Genomic DNA, 22,994 nt, shown 5'->3' with positions numbered 1-22,994 from the left:
CGCAGTGTATTTAATATTCTTCGAGAGGAATGTGTCAATTAAGAGAAAACATGTAGTTAAACAGAAATTACAGAAGTTAACGGGGTAATACACCGTAACATAGCTCCGAAAACCAAAATAAAAAACATAAGAATGTCAATTAACTAACATTGAAAAGTAAAACGATAAAAACCGCACGTGTCAAGCAAACTGAAAGCAGAGTAACAAATTCGCTCTACAGCAACCGCACCTCGACGCGCTGTGACTCACCTGAACCGGTCGCTGCCCGCACGTTAGAGCAACCGGTGCTTTGTTGAAATGGAGTTTCGCATATTTACTGGTGTATATTTTTGTGCATTTTGCAATTGCTAGTTTTGGCATTGCTTGGCCATAATTTACGCGCTTTGTTATTGTTTTCGGTTTTCTTACTCTATTTCATGAATCTAGCCTTTGGGTTTTCCGCCTAATTTGTCGTCATTCCACACCTTCGCCAGGTAAGGTGTAACGGCAAAACATGTAAAGTATATGTCTTAAAATCTTTGTGAATACTGGTATGTGCAAGAATGTACACATACATATACACATTTACATATCCGTTTGTAGTTCAGTTATTGACTCTTTTTAATAGGCCAATATTAGGGAGCCGCTTTTTAACGTAAATTCACGCTACTTCACGCACTTCAAAATAACAAATTCTGAAGGTCATTAGTAATTACTTAGCGAAGCAGAAAAAAGCCAGAATTTATATGTATTCACAATGCAGTTGAACGACCATGACGCCACAACCAAAGCTTCCAAGCGCGAAAATTATAAAAAAAATTACTTTCAAATAAACCAATATACTCGTCAATACCTACATACATGTATGGCGAGCGTGCCACAAAGCGCACAAAATATACATACTTATTTATATATTTAGGTACGTATACATATACATGTATACGGTATATAAGTATTTATGAGACGTAGCTATTGTCTCAGATGACCCGAGAAAATTGGTCTTAAAATTCATTTATGTTTCTAAAGTCAAAAACTGCCTGCGCAAATCTACTGATGGGAAAACATGATGAAGTAAAATTCTATCATGTTCGCAGTATACCGAGCGCCGCCTTAGTGAAGACCGAAAGGATTAGCATATTTTTTTATTTCTTTCCCCCAATAGTCGGGTCTACGCAGCTGGAACAGACCCGTATTTTATCATGGTTAATCGTAAGATTTCACAATTTGTTAGAGACTCTAACGGCCAAGCAATTCTTAAAATTTGTCCTGTGATAATATTTGTATAGTGTTACCATGTGAATATTTGCATTCGATTTCGGAAAGTATCACGATTCGAAAAAGTAGTACCGACCATTCGAGTCAAAGGCTTAACTGCTATTCATTGCAAACTATTTAAAGATGTGAATATAATTGTGTGAAAAGTATGACAATGTTTTTAAGCATGAACTTTAAAAAAATGTATAAAATCAATGAAAACAAGAAAAAACTTCGGCTTCACCGAAGCTATAATACCCCTCACAGGTACATTTTTTATAGTCAGTCAGTTTATATGGCAGCTTTATGCTATGCTGATCCGATCTATTCCATTTCTTTGCAGATTTCGCCAATGCCTTAGGCGATATTATATGCCAAGATATCTCGTCATATGTAAAAGCTTTCCATACAAGCACTTTATTCTGATCGTTCAGTTTGTATGGCAACTATATGCTATAGTGCTCCGAACTGAGCAATATAATCGAAAATTGTAGCAATGCCTTAAATAATAATCTGTGCCAAATATTGTGAAGATACCTTGTCAAATTTGAAAGTTCACCATACAAGAACTTGAGTTTTATCGACCAGTTTGCATGACAACTAAATGCTATAGTTGTCCGATATAAGTACATAAGCGGTTTATACAAATTAGCAGCTTTTGGTGGGAAGAGAAAGTGTACACAATTTCAGATCGATATTTCAAAAACTGAGGGACTAGATCGCGTTTATGCATTGCTAAATGGACTTAGCTTGTCGTTTCTTTTTGGGTGTTACAAAAATAGTGGCAAACTTAATATACCCTGTTCACTATAATGTAATACTTTCAAGACAAGAGAATTCAACTTTGTTAATCGAGCGTAATTAATAAATCAATTGACGCGTTGTGTAATTATCATTGTATGTACCTACGTTAGCTTGCACTGAGCAATGCGATACAGATTTTGATAAATATATTTTTGCGTTCCTCTTAGTGGTGATAAAGCGGTCGCAAACAGCTATGCAAAAGCGAACTAATAACTGCGATTGCTGTACATACGCGTACAAGTAAGTTATTAATAGATACTGCTTTTGTTTCGTTGGTTAAGTAGCTGCCTGGCGCCGGAGGCAGGACGCCAGCTTGCCTCCGTGTCTCACTGTATTTATCCTATAATAATATTCAATATTATCTGCATTTATTTCACTTCCATTCTTTCTGTTATCGTTCACTACTATTGTTAGTTGTTGCCACCTTTGTGCCATGATTGTTTTGGTTGCTGTGCACGTCTGGAAAACGGTATAAACGAGCACAACTGGAAACACGTTTTCGGTACCGAGACGACAAATGACGACGAAGAAGTGATTGGGGTGATTAAGAAGAGCGCGAAGTGCGTAAACAGAAAGATGCGATATAAAATGGGAAATAATCATCGTATGGTCTGTTGGCGCGAGTGTTGAAATAGATTTTTATTTTTATATGTGTGTATGAACCTACATAGTTGCCGTTATTTACATATGTGTTACAATTCAATTAAGCCATGCGTAACTTCTGCAGCCGAAACGAGAGTTTCAGTGTTTATATACCCTGAACAGGGTATATTAAGTTTGCCATGAACCTTGTAACACCCAATAGGAAACGTCGGAGACCCTATAAAATATATACGTAAATGATCAGCATGATGAACGGAGTTGATTAAGTCATGTCCGTCTGTCTGTAAATATGCAAACTAATCCCTCAGAAATATCGATCTGAAATTTTGAGCCTGTCCTTTTCTCACTAAGGAGCTGCTTGTTTTGCCGTGATTTAAGCAAAGAAATACGCCGCGAAAACAGAGTGAGAAATAGCTTTAATTTCGTTCCACAAGTAGCTGTTGTTGCTTTTGGCAATCAACGTGTGGTATTTTAATTTTTTTATGCACTTGCTTGCAGTAACAAATATAAAATTATTGACATCCATGCACATACCTATACAGACATTCGATATCAATTTATTTTTCACTGCTGCCAATTTCAATTTTTGTTTCAAATTATCCAGTTTCACATACATACACAAATATGCTTACGTGTAAATCAATACATACATAATATGTACATAGCTTGTCAGTATATCCTTCTATGTACCTATTAACTATCATGCTACAAGTTTTGCGGTTTCACTTTATCATGCATAAATTATAGAATTCACATTTGGTTGTTATGCTTGTGGTTGAAGGCCACACTTGCTCGCTGTTAAATCATCCGCATATACATACACACATTCAAACGTGTAATGTATGTATTTATGCGTTTAAGGTACGCATTCAAATGATAATTTAGTTAGGGAGTAAGTGTACAGGTTATATTTGGTAACTAATTAAGCGTTAAGTAGGGAAATGATAGGCGTTCCATAGCTTCATACTGCTACAGCTACATATGTACATATGTGGATACATACATGCATGTATGTATAAGTATGTATGTACATATGTATAAATGTTAATTTAGGTTTGAACTTACTTGTAAACATCACACCTAATAGTTCGCATATAAAATTATAACCTAAAATTTAATCAAACATTTTCATTGAAAACCATATTTTGTTATTCAAACATAAACTTTGAAATAATTCGTCTACTTATCGATACCAGGGAAACCATTTTTCAATTAGGGTATTCACAAGGTGTCATATTGTGTCATATCGTCATATTGTCTTATTATGACTGTCATATCAACACTGTTGTTGTTTGTTAATATGGAAGGAAGCCACGATATTCAGGCAAATTAAGTTAAAGAAAAGTGAAATATTGTGGTTGCAATGTAAACCCAAATGCCGGCGGTTCAACATAAAGAAGCTTCAATTTTATTTTTGTCACTTTCTTATGGCATTTTTGTATTCCTTATTTTTCACTACCAGCTGGTGAAGTGAAGAAATATTACAGAATATGACATACAACAATTAAGGGGTGCTCACAAGTGTCGTATTTTTTAAGACAATTGAAATACGACATAAGACATAAGACGAAGCTTGTGAATTGCCCAAATATATAATAATCTAATTTTTAATCCAAGTTGTTTGGGATGAAAAATTCAAAATTTCATCTAAATTTTAATCCATTATGTTTGAGATTAGAAATAAATTTTTAAATTTGGCAAAATGTTTAAGATAAAAAATTGAAAAGTCTTAGATTAAAAACTAAAATCGATTTTTAATTTTCAAATATTGGATTTACATTTTAAATTTTTAACCTCAAAATCAGAACTGAGAATTAATAAACATATAAAATATATAATTTGAATGTGTAAGTTTGCCGACCAGTTCACTATAATATTGAACATACATTTGAAATGGTAGCACACCAAGGACGGAAACGCGAAAAATTTTAATTTTAAAACAATTTCTTTTTTATTTCTTAATTATATGCTTAGGATTAAATTTTTTTTCAAACCGCTATTTAGGATTAAAAATTACAAATAAATTATCCAGTAAATTTTTAATCTAGGTTTGGGGACTCGATTTTTTTCGATCCCGTATTTGAATCTTTTTTTTTCATTTTTTAATGGAGTTATATGGGACTAACTTTTTTTCTATTTTTTAATCTCTTTTTTGAAAGTACACAAAACATAATAATTTAAATGTTAATTCAATTATTATACTCTCGCATGCTGTTGCTACAGAGTATAATAGTTTTTTTCACCTAACGGTTATTTGTAACGGTTATTGTATCCTAAAAGTAATCGATTTAGATATACCGTTATCTATATATAAATGATCAGGATGAAGAGACGAGTTGAAATCCGGGTGACTGTCTGTCCGTCCGTCCGTCTGTGCAACCTGTAACTTGAGTAAAAATAGAGATATCTCTAAATTTCGTACACATGTTTCTTGGTACCGTGAGACGATTGGTATTGCAGATGGGCGTAATCGGACCACTGCCGCGCCCACAAAACGCCATTAATCAAAAACAAATAAATTGCGATAACTAACATCTGCAGTTTAAAACGTTTTTAAAAAGTGGGCCTGGTCCCGCCCGTAATAGGCTTAATGTGCATATCTCCTAAACCGCTAAGGTTATAATAACAAAATTCACTGAGGACAAATGCTTTTATCACCTCTATCCACAGTGTGAAAACGGATGAAATCGAGTGACAACTCCACCCACTCCCCATATAAAGGTACTGTTAAAAACTACTAAAAGCGCGATAAATCAAGCACTAAACACGCCAGAGAAACATTACATTTTATCTATACGATGGTATGAGAATCAGATCAATACTTCCTATAGCCCTCATATACCCAATATAATGATTTTTGAACTTACCGCTGACTTTATACCGCATATATCGGCCAATATGTGAGTTACCTCAATGAAAATGAGCGAGTTTTACTCATAACAAGGTATCTTTGTGTCTAAAATGGATGAAATCGTGTGAAAATTTTACCTAGCTCCAATGTAACTAATATCAGGATTTTCGAACATTCGTCTGACTATACTTCATATGATTAGTGATGGTATGTGATTTACCTTAATGAAGCAGTGGGAGAATTTTATTAGTCTGTGGCATGTTCATCGGGTTAATACTAACCTCAAATTCCATATACTACTTAGCATTATAAGTTATTCGTTATTCTCACCAGTTTTATTCCGCATATGTCGGTCAGTGAGTATTAATATTTTTTTTCTCAAACGAGTATGTCATTTGACTGTGCGAGAGTATAAAATATTCGGTTATGTCCGAACTTGCCCTTCCTTACATGTTTTTTAAAAAAAGGTATGTATTTTACGTGGTAATGGCTTGTGGTGATCTATAGGACGGTACTGTTGATTTCAATAAGCAATAATTAAATATTTTTTCAATACCACGCAGTCTTTTCAAAGTTAAGCTGGGTGCTAGTATCTCGCCCAAGCCACCCAAACCCTTACGGAGAATTTTCACAGTCTGTCCCTATCCCGACAAATTCGTTAAAGTGCCGCTAACTTCATATTACTCCATATTCATTTATTTCAAATTAATTAATTATCAAAATCAAATATCAACTATGACTAAATAAATATGTACTAACCACTTTACAGTAAAATAAGTCAGTTTTCATAATTCCTTTTGATCCGTTAATTATCAATCATTTACTGGGTTATTACAATTACATTTTTATGAGCTGATAACGTGAACATTTAAGCTCAACACTATTTAGTAAATAATCTGATGATCAGCTCCATTCATTATTTTCTTTCCCTCGATAGGCAGGCATATATTGTACATCCATACACACAAATGTGTTAAATAAAGTGGAAGAAGAAGCAGGCGAAGAAGTTGATTCGTTATGTTCATTTGGTGTAGCTGTTTAACGAAAAGGAATAAGGTAAAGTTGAAATGTGATTATTTTTTCCAACTACCTTCATTTGTATGTAGATATGTATATACGCAGGAGTGTATTTTTACTGTTGTTGTATATGCATGTATATAATTATAAATTTGAAGTGTGCTCAGGCATCTACTTTAGTACATACATTGTGTGTATGTGTGGCGATTTGTGCGCGCTGTTTGAGAATTGCATGTCATTTTCGCTTCGTTGGCCGCAAGTCGCGTTAAGCGTCAATCATTAAGTATTTGATTTGCAATAATGAAAATGAAATCGAAACCATAGGCGCAGAGAAGACTAAGCTGGCAGCAAATATTTTCATAAATATGCATGGGTATGTGTGTGGATATAAACAACAAAGTGTAGTAAATTTATGTTTATTGTTTTGCATTTAAAACTTGCAATTTTTATGTAAGCAAACGCGTACATACATACATTTATATATATTTAAGTATATAGGCACGTAGCACATTCTGTGTGAGTTCCAACCCGATGCAGCTGCTACATACTAGCTGCACACACATACATACATACATATGTATGTTATATTAAAGAAAAAAATCACATATTGCTTGAGTCGATTTCTACCTATGTAGCAATAAAAAACAACAAATGAACAGCAGCAAAAAATAACTGAAGCGGAGCAGAAACGCCCGCAACAGCTTAACAAAAACAGCAAACAAAGCAATGCACAAATTCGTTAAAGAAAACAACACAACAAAACTAAGTAAAATAAATAATAAAAAACAAAAAAACTTAGCTTCGAGTTGCACATCTGAAGTTCAAAGGTAGTTAGGAACTTGTTTAGAGTTGCCATGTGCATACATTTAAACTGATAGTATGTGTATGTTTATAGTATGCACACATATGTATATATGTACGAGCAAGTAATAGAGTAAAACAGTTGAGTAAATATCCCTTCATATAGAAGTAGATACAGACACACTTGGAGGTCACTTCGACTGTTTAATTGTTAGGTGTCACCTTCTAAGCAGACGATCTCGAATTCCGGAAAAGTACAAATATTTTAAATGAAGGCTCATTGTAATTAAATAAATTTTATTGCATCTATTGAATTGAATCTATTGCTCAGAGCTGGATCTCAGGCGACCCTTCAAGCTGCCGGAATTCAGCAGTATCTTTCAGGTGGAAGTCTTTGCGGTAAGTAAAGCGGCTGAGTTAGATAACAACCAAGGGAACAGCATAAAGAAAGTCAACATACATGTAATACGATAGCCAGTCGACAATTAAGAATAATCTCACATCGTATTACATCAGAGATCGTCCTCAGAAGCAGGGAGGCTTAGATGCAGTGGTTGCTGGAAAGCGGTTGCATATATACTGGGTTTCTGTCCACAGACAAATTCCGGGTAACGAAATAGCTGATAAGATTGCCAATAGTGCCAACCGCCAAAGAAATATGTAAGTCGCTAAAAACAATAAATAAAGAAACTACCGAAATGGCATATAGACAGATCAGGGTGAGATAGAATGCCTTGAGGACATACAGGATCGCCAAGAACATGTGCGAAAGCCCTAAAAAAAATTACGCATGCTTTTTACTCACACGTTCTCGAAAGAACTGCAAGACGGTTGTTGGGCTAATGACAGGTCACAACTTACTGATATCGGTCACAACTATCTGAAGTAGGCACCTGGAACAATTCCTAAGCTCCTGAGCAGCCTTATCTAGAATTTGTCTCGGATACCTAGGAGCTTCGCAGCTCAAGAGACTAGATGACGTACTAAAATTAGATATCAACCTTAATAACCTAACCATATTACATATCTGATATTTGGCTTATAAATATTCAAGCCTCAGGCGTTTAATAGGTTCAGTGTCGTTATAGGCATGACATAATATGGATCCTTTATGGAACTCGCCTTAATTAATAATAAAAAAAACCTAAAAAATTTTTAAACTTCTGGGTTTAAATGGAAGGAGACAATACTATTACATATTAATAAAACATTAACATAGCAACGACTACGAAAAGTGATCGCAAATTCTATGTATGGAGCATCCACTCGTTCGGTTCCGTTGAAAATGCAATTGTTTTTAATTATCATCTGTAAAACTAAATATTTATTGTTTCCTTTAAAAACTCCAACAAAATGATCGCTGTCCAAGTGTTCGACTGGAAGTTTACCGTCTTTGTCGTATTCCTCGGTTCTAAAATATTATTTTTGATACTAGAAAAAAATCATTGTTTTTTAGTTTCATATACATATAAAAGGCTCGATCAAGTTGTAAAGGATTTATATAACTTTTGGCTTTCCCTAAAAATGTACATTAAAAGGTTTTGTAACCAATAAAATTAACAAGATTGGAAAATGTTTGTATTTCTCTGGATAATATTATTTGAAAACTTTGTCTGAACTTCAAGGTAATCGATCAAGAATTTCGCGACTTGTGCTTCCTGCCGTGTAAAAAAGTAGTTTTCAGATAAATTATTTTAAACTTTTGTAACTGCTCCGGTTTATGTTTTAAGTAATATCGCATCTGATTTGAGCCCTTGGGTTGCTCCGAACTAAAGTCCACGACTGTCGTTTTAACGATTTTGTGCAGAATTACAATCAAACTTGATTTTTAAGACAAATCACAGAGAGAGGATTTTTTGGAAAAAAATACTGAATATGAAGAAAAATAAACGTACCGGTTGCTTATGACTTATGCTTTGTACTCAAGAAGAAGAAATCGATTGTAAATTGTGTAACTTTATTTGGATAATGTGGGTAAAAGCAATATTAAGAATGGTATAAATCTAAAGCTAATTAATTTGTTTTCACTTAAAGTGAGATTCTGCTAATGATCAGAGATTTTTGACTTTAGCATACTCGTCAACAAATAATAATGAAGTCTTCAGCAGAAACTTAACCTCACAATGATTTAGCTGAAAATTGCCAAATACTCGACAACCAAAACGAAAACATATACGTATATATATAAACAGACTTATAAGTATGTATGTACATACATATGTATAAATGAATGCAAAACGCTCGTAAATCAAAAACAAAGTCATAGTGTGAATAATGAAACAGCAGTAACAAAAAATTTAAGTGCTGAGGTGAATAAACGCTCAAGATAAACTGGTGTCAAAAACGCCCAACAAAAAAGAGACAAAAATCAAAGTACAACAGAGATTTTAACTTATGTTTTCGTAATTTTATAAATAATTTTTAGAAGTTTTTCACTGCAAAATTAACCGCATCTAAACGGTATAGGGTCAAAACAAACTACAACAAAAGTAATAAATAATTGAAATTATGTATGTGCCTACATTGTATATAAACATATAATATTAATTTACAATAGAAACACACTAACGTACATATCTATATATGTACATACATATGTTATGAGGCTCTACTCGTATGGCTATGAATAATTTGTCGATGCCAAAATTTCAATCGCTTCGCCAACAATACAAGAACAATGGCGTGCCCGTTATGCGGTTCGATTAACGCTGCGGCAGCAGAAGCAATGGAAGTGTTAATAAAAATACATAATTACAGACATGCAAGCGCATATGCACAGACACATGCACATATTTGCACATTATTGAATGATTCTTTGTATGTATGCTTGATTGCATGTGTGTGAATCTGTGTTTAGGTGAAGCATATGAGGAGAATAGACACTCGCTGTGCTTGGCTTATTTACTTCAATGCATCAAGAACGACTCCAACAACAAAGCAACCTTCAGTCGAAAAAACTTCGCTACAATGTCCGTGAACTTAAATTTCGGTCAAAAAGTGCAAAATATTTCCAAAACGAAAATAAATTAACATAATTTGAACAACAACAATGAAATTCCATAACAACAATTACCGAAAACACTGGACCGCGCTCACTGCACGGCGGGCGGAAACAAAATTGAGCACGGCTTTTAGTCAGCAAACGCAAAGAAGCTTCAAACTGAGATAGAGAGAGAGAGAGAGAGAGGGAGAGAGATTTAAGAAAATTAAACAAATTATTTGTGAACAAATCAACAACGCATGCACAAAGTTTGTATTCTTTAATTGGCGGTTTGATTGCTTGTTAAACAGACGGCAGTCAAATTATTATGACTTGCATATGAATTTGTACGTAGTCGTTGAAGTATCAATTATTAAAGGTAATTTTAATTACACTATGTCTGAGTTTAATTCTAATACCCTGAACAGGGTATATTAAGTTTGCTACGAAGTTTGTAACACCAAGAAAGAAACGCCGGAGAACATATAACGTAAATGATCAGCATGATGAGCTGAGTTGATTTAGTCATGTCCGTCTGTCTGTCCCTCCGTCCGACTGTATAAACATATGTAAACTAGTCCCTCAGTTTTTAAGCTATCGATCTGAAATTTCACACCTGTCCTTTTTTCACTAACAAGCTACTCATTTGTCGGAACGGCCGATATCGGACCACTATAGCATATAGCTGCCAGATATCTCTTAAAATAAAAAAGTTTTTCATACAAGTACTTAATTTTGATTGTTCAGTTTGTATGGCAGCTATATCGGCGGTTTCGACAAATGAGTAGTTTATTGGAGAGAAAAGAACGTTTGCAAAATTTCAGATCGATATCTTAAAATATAGCGGACTAGTTTGCGTATATACAGACTGATTTACAGACGGACATGGCTAAATCAACTCAGCTCGTCACTCTGATCATTTATGTATATATAACGTCTCCGACGTTTCTTTCAGGGTGTTACAAATATCGTTTCAAATAAACTTGATATACCCTGTTCAGGGTATAAAAAAGTATTCTCTACTGGCTTGAACTATTAAACCAAGCCTTCTTAATAAAAATAGAGTATACAGTCTACCAGCTGAACAAATAACAGAAGGTCGATCTGTTTCAATTCATTACTCCAAAAAATGTGATAATAACTATAATCAATGTCATGAATTACAATATTACTCTTTTTTACTTTTGCGTTTTTTGTTCAAATCATTATCTCCTTTATTGCACATTTATATATACTTAAACCTTACTCAATTTAAATAGGACGTATTCTTTAAAATCATCCACTATTATACACACATAATTGGAGCAAAATCATGAATTTTGACTAGATTTTTTTAACCTTCATTTTTTAGAAATCTTCAGAAATATAAGTATTTATGTGATAAACTGATACAAAAACAGTGTCATTAATATCTTATTGTCCAAAATTTTACATTGTGTTAGTTTCCTGCACCTTAAGTTTGGCAAAATTGTGGCAAATTTTGATATTTAAATTTCCTCATAACTTTCATATCCCTCACACGAATTTTATCTACATATATCTTTGTTACCAACAACCCTCTGTACACTTCATCTTCGTTTCTAATTTTTAAAAGCAATTTTTGCAAAACTTAAGGCTCTACCACTTCAGAAAAGCACTTAATCTTATGAAAAAATATGTAGAAAGCGATTTTAATTTCGTTTCTTATAAACAATGCGCGCTTGCTCCGAATTTACAAATTTTATAACGGATTTGACTTATTTAAATCTTTCCAATAACATCAGGCAATTATAATTGCTATGTAAATTGAAATAATTTGAAGACGAAAATAAGTTTTTTAAATAAAAAACTAGTTCACAACATCTCTGATACAAATTATTATTAATTTATTATTGAAGTACATTATCAGTTTATATATTTTTATGCTTAAATACGATTAATACTTTAAGCTTTTCCAAATATAAAAGAACATAAGCATATTAAAAAAAGCAACCAACCATTTTGAACCAACTGCAATCTCAAACAAAAGTGCGAAAATGGACGAAGTCGGATTACAACGCGCCTATTTCCCATATAACACTATTTCAATTTCTATCTGATTCTTTCATTTTCCATATGCAAATCAGGCAACAATGATTGTATCGGGGTAAAATTTTGCGTAAATAATGCGTTTAAAGTATGCCACCTTGGCTAAATGGAACCAAAACTGTCCAAGCCCCTAGGTACTGAATATGTGGACCCCAGTGCCTATAGTTGACTTTTTACCGAAAATATCGGTCAATGTGTAAGATATATAATTAAAATTCATATAATAAAATAAATAAATGAAACTCTCTATAATAGTATGTTTTTGTGTCAAAAATTTGCCAACAGCTGAAGTAATTTCCCGGGCTTTGATCCTTGCAAGTTGCGAGAGTATAAAATGTTCGGTTACACCCGAACTTAGAACTTCCTTACTTGTTAAAAATAGATTTTAACTGTTTCATCAAAATAAAATCATAAAAATGAGTCTCATTTTACTCGTCAGAACTTAGGTTTGAAAGTAACTCTGATAAGGTAAACTAAACGTTAGTACTAGAAGAGAAACATTTGTATCAAAGAAACTCTTCTCTTTACGGCGAGGTTTAGGTAAGCGAGTAACAAAAGAACGCGCAATTTAATTATATTTTGACTACGACTATAAGATTGTTTCAAAGTTCTTTTTTCATAAAACGATATGTTATTTGGAATCGCTTTTTTTTGCCGACCTCGCTTTAGTCGGATAAAATAGCTGATATTGAGTTTTTACTTTATCAGCTTTGGGTAATAGGCCATAACTTTCTCGTCTTCTTATGATAGGTGTACGATTATACGAAATGTTCAAATAAAACCCTTAGTTTCGTTTCTATAAACAATTATAATTGATTTTAATTCTTAAATATTTAAAATCAAAGATCAATTATAATAGTAAAATTGATTTCAAATATGCAAAACTAGCCTTGGTAGCATTGAAGATAGAAGTTATACCACTTTAAAGAGGTATCCGCATACTCTCTTACGAATTCAACTCGATAACTTGTTGTTGCTTTTAAATGTAATTTTTTGACAAGAGTGCAGCGAGCAAAAATAGCGAACTGAGAAATGGCGAATCGAAGACATCTAATATTTCAAGTCATATATTTACCTCACACTTAAAAATTATTACTTTTTAGTTACAAATCGGACACAACTTATAAAATTGACCAATCAGATGATTGGGCACTTTAGCTTATTTGGTAAGCACGCCGACATGTGTAAATAGTTTTAGTTCTTCTTGTTATCAAGGAAGCTAACAAACTCAAGTGCATAATGGTTTGTGACTAAAATTTTTCAAATAACAAGAAACAAGTAAACACTATTGAACACCTTTTAAGGGATTTATGTACATCAACAAGTTCTTAAGCAATCGCGCCTGAATTGTAATTTTGTGCACATTTCACTTCCAAATGTATTAACAGATTTGAAATACTCCACATTTCTTTGTGGCTTTTATTTTTATCTTTTGTGGTTGCTTATTTGTGGTTCGCTTTTTAGGCTTGGCGTGCGTATTATTGTTGTCTTCGCACACCTACATATGTACATACATATCTAAATATATACATACATATATGTACTTGTATGCTTGTTTGAAGCACGTCCGGCATATCTCTCTTCTGGTCAATTCGTTATTATTAGCGTATTTTGTGCCGTTTCACATTGGGATGCAAAAGAGTCTGATGTTTTTCAAATTTTCTTTTGGTGTCGCTCTGGGCATTCACACGGTCAAAAAGAGTCCAGCAACTCGAGTCTAGTTTTTCTGCATTCCTTTTCACAAAATTTTCGTAAATATTTGTGCGGTTCGACTGCGCAACACCGCGCAACACTGTGTGCTGCGTATTTCATTTGTATGTTGAGATGATGGTCACACATTTTGCTTGCAATGAATTACCATGAATATGGTAGAACAATATGCATAATACAAGTACCTACCTACGGGAATTCCCTAATCCACAAGAATGTATTGAATATCCGCTACTAATATTTTCAAGGCCAAATTTATAATAGGAATTTCCTAATCTTTAAGTATTAAAAACTCATAATTTCTTTACTCCGTATTAAAAATTCATAATTTCTTTACTCCATAATCTATATCTTAATTTTCTCCTTATTTACAATTTGTCATAATATTTCTATTATTCTATGCATACGTATTTGCATATTACATACAAAAATAGATAACAGAACTCAAATTTGCGATCGAATTCATTTGAAACCGAGCGCTCTTGCAACCATTCAAAGAATTTGAAAGTGAAAAGGAATGCTGAAAAGGGTAGAAGCGAGCTGTTACGAACAAGAACACAAAGCGTGCCACCCGAACACGAGTGGCACGGTCCCTTCGTCTTTCCTCGTCGTCCCCTCGCCCACAAAAAACTGGTAGGAGACTCTTTTGAGTCCCAATGTGAAACGGCACTTTGCAGTTGCTGTTGCTATTAGTTTTGTTATTGTTGTAATGTTTTTAGATTTTTAGTTGGATTTTAAAAGTGTACCATGTTTCTTGTCTTTTTCATTGCACTCTACTGCGCTCACGCCCTCTCTCATTCTCGCGCTCTTTCTGTCTCTAGTGCCTAACACTCTTCTTTTCTCACATACACACATATACATATTTAGTTGTATATCTCTGCTACATTTAAGCTCTTTTTGGCTTGAGGTTCGACGTTATCGCACTGTTATCTGTATCTCAAAGATACTTGTCGTTTTTTGTGGGTTAGACGACCTCAAAATATGTAATATCGGAAATGTTGTGAATTAATTGAACAAAAAAAAAAAAGCAGAACGAGCATTCTTCTCATTTTTTGTTGTTTAAATCTTTGTAAGCAACAACAAGCAGCCGTTGCGACACTGGGACATTTTCAGCTTGCACAGTCACGCTTCCGCACTTTTCGTTTGGTTTGCCACTAACTTTTTAAACATACATAAATATGTACATGGAAACTAACATGCATACCTGGCGTCGTAACTGCTTCTGACAGCTGCTGCCATTGTTTCAAGAGCAAACTTAACAGCGGTGAGCAAATGGTCATATTAAACTGTAAAAGAAGCAACTACGTACTTATATTAATAGCGGCAATCAGCGACTGAAAGTCTACATATTATGCTATCGATTTTGTTGTTATTGTTGATGATGATGTGCCGATAATAACCACTGCTGTCTAGAACGAATACTTTAAAATGTTTCACTACAAACTTTGAGAAAGCAAAAATTATGTACATATACATATAAAGTATATTATTATATCCATTCTGCGAGTATGTGTGACGTATAATCTGTCGAAGTTTTTTCGAAGTCGTTTGGCAACCTGAAGATTAATCTTAAGACTAGATGACTTATCTGTATATCTCATACGTACCTATATATGTTTGTACATGCAAAAATGCTTGAAATGTCAAATTGGGGATAGTGTATGCATATGAATATGTACTCAACTATTGAATCTGAATAATTTTTGGGTGAAAATATACATACAACTGTGTTTGAAATAATAGCAGTGACTTGTGAAAATTAAAAGAATGTTATTTTTACACTTAAATAATCTTGTCTTGAATTCATTCTATGCCAGAACATAGGCTCAAATATTGGCACTCTGTATTTAAAGTGATTTTGTAACAGTTACCACATAGTAGTATAGTTGCTGTTTTCTATGATTTAAAATAACATTACAAGCGAGATAGTCATATTATTTGAACGAATTTGACTGCAATGCGAAATTTTAATTACCGTCAATATAATAATAACCCAACGATTACCCTCCTCCCGCCCAACCGGCGCGTGTGGCGCAATCCGCATATGTGTGGAATTAGCCGAGTCAGAAAAGGCAAGAGAGATTTTCTAAATGTTGAGATCTAAAACTGCTCAGCTTCAGAAACAAAAATTTCAACAGCTAAGATTTATAATTACGATATAATAAATTGTTAGATTTTTATTTATTAAGAGAAAACAATAAAGTCTTTTTAATTTTCAAAAGCGAGTCAGATAAGTCAAATGTGGTGGAATGAGAATTAAAATCATGATATATACGGCGAAATGGCTCGTTTAGTTCAAAATTTGATTTACAGGATTTTAACAGTGAATGTCGGAAAGCGAACTGGGTTAGTAAATTTAATTTCAGACAGGAGAAAAGAACTGCAAACTGTTCCATTCAAGGTTTTCACCAAAAATATTACCCCAAGCATTTCCCTACGACTAGAAAGTGTATGTAGGTAGATTTATAAGTTTTAAACGACTAGTGTATGGAGGTATACTTACCCTAGAATCAAATGGAAAATGCCCTAAGGCGAAAAGTAAAAATTGTTTTTAAACCGACTTTAACTTGTCAGAATGGATTTGGTAGCTAGGGTTCCATACAACTGAGCCATAATCCAATATAGGTCTAACCAAAGTTGTATAAAGTGTTTTAGTAATATACGGATCTCTAAATTCTTTAAACCAACGTTTAACAAAACTGAGGACAGCTTTTCCTTTCAAGACCATGGTATCAATATGAAGACTAAAATTAAGCTTATGGTCCATATTAACTCACAAATCAACATAGTTAAAAACTTGCTCCAGAATATGGTGTTTTATTACATAAGAAGAGGGGTGCACAGATCTACGGGAAAAGCACATCTTCTTACATTTATTGAGATTCAATGGCAAGTCACACAATGCAACCAAATTATTTAAGTCTTTTTGCAACAGACTCCTTTCCTCAGTTAAAGTGTATGATTTAAAAAGTTTTATGTCGTTGGCGAATAATACAATTTTTGAGAATTCTATTACAGAAGAGATATCGTTTATAAACAACAAGAACAGAATCGGGCCAAGATTACTACCTTGCGGAACATCTGAATAGACATTAATTGCATCTGAAAGAGTATCCTCAAATATCACTCGTTGTGTTCTATTATAAAGATAAGAAGCTACCCATTGAAGAAATCTTGTCTGAAAGCCCAGCAGATCAAGTTTATGTATGAGAATCGAGAGATTTACTTTTTCGAAAGCTTTGCTAAAGTCTGTGTGTATAACATCCGTATGCTTATGTTCCCTAAAACCCAATGATACGTGGTTTGCAAATTCAAGCAAGTTTGTTAGAGTCGATTTCCCTTTCCGAAATCCATGCTTATATGACAAAATTAAGGGAGAAATCGAAAAGGTTATATGGTCAGTGATGATAGCTTCAAAAAGTTTAGGTATAACTGATAGTTTTGTGATACCTCTATAGTTTTCAATGTTGGACCTAAATCCACTTTATGCAAAGGGATTATAAATGATTGTTTCCATATTGAAGGTGTTTAGGAAGCATGACGGTATCATGTCTGGGCCGTAACTAAAAGATGATTTTAACTTATTTAAACTAAGTAGGACGTCTTCTTCAGAAATAATTGGAGCGTTAATTAAAGTATTCGGACACAGCAGTGCTGATATGAAAAATTTTAGAATTATTACAGTAGAGCAAACATATTGGATATAATGTCATTGTCACTTGAAATGATAGATTTGTATTTCATCGCGGACGAAAATTTTGAAATCCTGCGTTTGGAGTTAACGAAATCATAAAACGATTTTGGTTACGTACACTATTCTTGTTTACCTTATTTAAGTAACAAAATAACAGTGTAGTGAATATATCGCCCTTTTTGCAAAAATGGGCCGTGTCAGACATTGTTGTAAAGATGAATCAAATCTCATCAAAAAATGGTTGGGGGAAGGAAAATCTTACATGTTCACCGAAGACTTTCTTGAATGTTTTGCCAAAATGATTGCGAATGCAAAGAAATGGAAGCCAAATCTCATTAAAAGAGAACGAAAAGACTCTCTTTCACGTTCCAGAGTTGAGAAAAGTTGTGGCTCAAAAAACCATCCAAGATGAGTTAAATGTTAGTGTTACTGGGCCGCAAACGGTTCCTTTAGTCCCAGATATGTTTCCGGACGGGTACTTCTCTTTTCTCTCTCGCAAATTGTATGTTAAAATAATGGTCGTCTATGCTACCATACGCTGAATGGAATATGCTTATGAAAGGGCAACGTCCCCAAGCATACCAGCAAGTTGGCAAAAAAGTGGTTTACTTCAAGTTGTCTTGAGGTTATGAGCAGGACGGCTGAGTCACCTGACCTCAATCCAATTGATAATTTTTGGTAAAGGTCAAGGAAGCTGTAGGGTAAGAGAACCCGTCAAATACGAAGTAGTTATGGCATTTTTTGAAGAAGGGTGGGAGGGCCATTCCCTTTGAAAAATGCAGTCGTTTGGTGGATATGCGCAGCTATTTCATCTAACCACGGTCATTCGACGAAGTATTAATTATTCATACTTTATTTTGTTTTATTATTATGAATCAGTTAGTTATTGATGTAAAATGCTTAATACTGCCGTTATTAATAACAGATGAAATCTTTATTTTCACACTTTTTTATTAAATTAAAATAATTAAAGAAGCACGCAATGTTATTTTTTAAAGAAACCATATTTCTTGCCAACTTGAATATCATGGAATCAAATAAAAAAATAATGTACGAACAATAATGTATTTTTTTCTTCGATTGAGTCCCTGGTTATGCCACTGCTATTATTTTGAACACAGTTCTATGTACTTATACATATGTAGTGTCGTGGAAACTCAGCCGGTTTAGATAGTATTAAAATTTTTCTCGATGTTTCATTTTTACTATACTTCCTTTTATTGCGAGAAGCGACAAAAAATTTAAACTTTTAACTGGTAGTATTGGTTTTGTTTTAATTTGGAAATTTTAAAAAATGACTGAAAAAAATTCCACCAATATGTGGTTTAGAATCCACCCTTTTTTGTTTTCAGGTGTTCAAAAGGGAACTGAGATGATTTTACTTTAAATAAGCATCTCAGTGAAATTAATGAGGTACGCCAATGGCTCGAAAATAGCGACAGGAATTGTTTCTAGAACTGTACGTATGGTAAAAGTTTTTAGCTTTTTTATTGTTTATTCAGTGCCCAGCAAACATCAGGAGTATTTTGTTATTTCTTGAGAGAGTTAAGCAGCACGTCAGGCATTAGTCCTGGTGTGCGTGAAAACACTCCAAAACTTGTCAGCAAGGAACAGCGTTAATTTCATATGGATCGCGCGCAGAGTTTTAAAATGCAAGGAAAGCAGCTGCATTTATGCCGATACGACGGAAAGTTATGTTCCTATTTGCCTTAATTTCTTCTAAAGTTGTGACATCATAGTAAAATGTATATAGTTTAACCCACTAGTGTCCAAATGTGGTGGTTCAAATACCAAACATTTATACATACAAATGTACTTTCTTTCAAGAGTATATAAAGTAACAAATTTGTTTAAATTGTTATCAAGTAGTCGTTGGAAGTATATATGTACATACATATGTATATATGTATGTATGTATATTTTTAGGAATGTGTGTACATATATTTGAATATTTTTCACTGCCCTCGCTAGCGCGTGTAATTATATTGTTGCTCATGCCGCTGTGACTTCTTTATCGTTTGCCTGTTCATTGTTGTTATACTATGTATTGTTTATTTTGTTATTTCTTTGGCTATAATTGCTGTCGATGACGTGCTTCTAGCAGTGCTGTGCGGCTATTTTTATATGACGATTCAGCGCTAAAAGCCAATACAGTATAAGAATGAGAGAAGAATAAACAAAATACACAAACAATACCAACAACAGCGTTACACAGCCCCATTAATAGCATATATTATATATAGGTACGTATGTGGATTTGCAGTTCAACCAGCTGAGAGAAATGCCCATGAACTTAAAATGAACTAAAGGCGCTCATAGAAGAGTTCCGCTGTGACGGCCACGAATTGCATCGTGCACTTCGGTTATTTTGCAACGAAATTGGTTCGATTTTATAACAATGCATTGTGACGTCTTCTTTCTAAGCATTATTTTGTACTTATTGTGAGCAATTAAATTGTATAAAATTACTGATCATCTGATTGCAATTGTTAAGCAAGAATTAGCTTAAACACAATACGATATATAGCATATATGTTATTTCATGACAAAATAAAGTGTCAAATTCGCTCTCGTCGCTGCTCTTCACAAAACTCTCTTGTTTTCTCTTTGCTGTTTTGTTTACGATCGTAGTAATTTATCTCAACATTTTATTTACTTCTGTTTTCACAGTCTATACGGTACTTTTGTAGGTACATACATACATACATTCGTTATTTATGGTATGTGTACATAAAAACTTTAGTGAGCTGATAATATAACTGCGACTGTTACCAATTTTATTTATTTATTTTTAATTTTATTTTATTTTTTGTAATTATTTAATTTATCTGATTTATTTTAATTTAATAATAATAAAATAAATATCCAATCTGCAAGATGATATTTCAATCCCTATATAATAATCCGTGCTATAGGCAAAACTTTCTTCAGCGTTCGGTTCATGAAGTATTCTACCAAGCGGATATATGAGTTCCGGTAAAACAAAAAAAAGAAAACCTATCTCTAGAATGAGGTCGCTGAGCGATGACTATTGCGATCCTTACATCATATTCTTCTTAGACGGCGTACAGACCGGGACTCGTTCGTCGATTATTATCGGTAAATCGCTCATTGCGTTTCTCGTGTCAACATAATCTTACATAACAGGCGAGATATTTAGGGGCTTGTCAAATTATAGTCAAAACCTCATCCGAAATGGTATGAGTCCATGTATAAAATATTGTTAACAACTTCTATGTCTCTTTCGTGATAACACTACCGTTTTCAGCGCAATTTCACTGGCCGCAAGTTTTCTACAAATAAAATAACTTAAAAAAAAAATAAGAGTTTATGCAACAGTTTAACGAAAGTAAAACCATTTTTCTCGAACGTTTATTATTTTGAGGCTTGTTGTTGTTTACTATGTACATATTATAGATGATATGGCAGCCTGACGATGTCGAGGAGTTTATTGAGATTTTATAACAATCAAATTTAACAATTGAATTGGCTAAAAAATCAGCAAAAGAAACATAAACATAAAGAATATTTATAGAAAATGTGCAATCGACTCTACTATCATGCATCTAACCGCCATAAACTCGAGTTCATAGGCATTTGGTGTTAACAATTTACTTAAACTGGAGTTAATTTATATTTCGGTGTTTAACATTAAATACTAAGCTTTCCTTACAATTTAAACTTGAGTTATGCCTTATGCCTTAGCAGCTGCTAAATATATAATATTTTATAGGTTAGTTTATGCAATAATAAAATTTCATTAAAAACTTAAGTTCTTCCCTGCTTTAACTGCTGCAACTAATTGAAGACTCAAGCGACATCTATTCGATTTTACTTAAAACAAGTTTAAGCGGAATTGATAATTTAGTTTTGTATAAATTACTATACTATATTCACAAAACAAGTTAAAACAGAAGCTAAAATACTCAAAACATAGAGAATTAATTTACGCTGTCGGTAAGATCCTACTTTCATAAGAACTTCACCTACCTTCATTTAATGAACTCACTCGTTAGTTCTATTTTACAATATTTAAATCTTATTTGGTAGTATATTGTATGAATAAATTTGATTTAAGGCAGGGAATAAAATCTAAACCAAAGAGAGAAAACATTTCAGGTGCAAATTATGAATCTTCTGATTTGGGCGGTAATGTAGTCAGTTGCAAAATTGCTTTAAAAACATTTGTACATAGGACGAGGTGCTTCTAGAGACATTGGAAAAAAATGTTGAGAAAAATAAACCAGAATACTAACGACTAACGGCCAAATCTGTGGTTCAGGCAATTAAAATATGATGTTTCCAGATCATTTAATAATTTGATCATATCCGATCATAGCGGCCAAATTTTCTAATTATAGTATTTTGATGCGAAATTTTCTCGTTTTAAAGTAAATGAATATTTCGCTTTAGGAATTTCAAAAGAATAGGAGTGCTGGTTTGAAATCTGTGTAGAAACTATTCGCGCATTGTGCCTTAAGTGATGCAAAAACACCTTGAACAATATTTTGTATTAACTTGTACACGAATCAGCCATCCAAAATTCAGTTTCAAGTGCAAAAACGTATTTTCAAGTAAGGAGTTTTGTTTGTATAATATACACCATAAGCCGAAACATCCGGATGACCACGAGTGATATTTAACAAACTTGATACCCGTAAAACGGTTAAAGGATGTGAGAAAACTGATGCAAAATATTGCATAAAAACTTATAAACATACTGGGGCAAGCTTAATGGTGTAGACATGTTTTTCCTACTACGCCGTAGGGTCAATATACTGGAGCAAAGATATCATGGATGGGTTTGGTTATGTCAATATTATGCATATTTATGATCAAACATAAGCAGTCGCTTATAAGGCTCTCACAAATATTAAGGAGCTTTGGTAGACGTTAAACTAGCTTGAAGTCAATTCCCTTATAAAGGTGCCAAACATTGGTAGATTCAATGTGCTGCATTTTTTTGCCACATAGGTGGTGACACAATATATTAGACGTACAGTCAAGAAATTGCCCTGTTTAACTTAATTAAAAACTCACTTTTGTTTTTTAAAGTAATTCTCGTGCTCTTAGATGATGTCGACAAATTCCCAGAAATCTGTGAAGTCTAACAGTGAAATAGAATGGTAGGGTGAATAGATATCTACGCCAAAGTTATTTTCTCAAAATGTTGTTTTAATACGTGATCAAGTTGGAATGATAAAGTAATTCGCCAAACAGTTAGAGGTGAAAGT

The 22,994-nt window shown here is 33.5% G+C and overlaps 2 long non-coding RNA genes across 3 annotated transcripts in view; one reads left to right on the top strand and one right to left on the bottom strand.

Annotated features, from left to right (window-relative positions):
* Positions 1-22,994, top strand: part of LOC118682462 (uncharacterized) — a 152,375-nt gene that overhangs the window by 62,069 nt on the left and 67,312 nt on the right. For both annotated transcript variants that reach the window (XR_011396470.1, XR_011396469.1), the window contains exon 3: positions 6,429-6,547. This is a non-coding gene — a long non-coding RNA (uncharacterized lncRNA). The remainder of the gene's footprint in view (positions 1-6,428; positions 6,548-22,994) is intronic.
* LOC138857407 (uncharacterized) lies at positions 6,166-7,314 on the bottom strand. The gene is made up of 2 exons (XR_011396468.1): positions 6,582-7,314; positions 6,166-6,525 (listed from the first exon to the last, which is right to left on the bottom strand). It is a non-coding gene; the product is annotated as an uncharacterized lncRNA (long non-coding RNA).

This window comes from Bactrocera oleae, chromosome 5, assembly GCF_042242935.1.
Source record: "Bactrocera oleae isolate idBacOlea1 chromosome 5, idBacOlea1, whole genome shotgun sequence".
NCBI lineage: Eukaryota > Metazoa > Arthropoda > Insecta > Diptera > Tephritidae > Bactrocera > Bactrocera oleae.
This window is presented reverse-complemented; position numbering and strand designations above follow the sequence as displayed.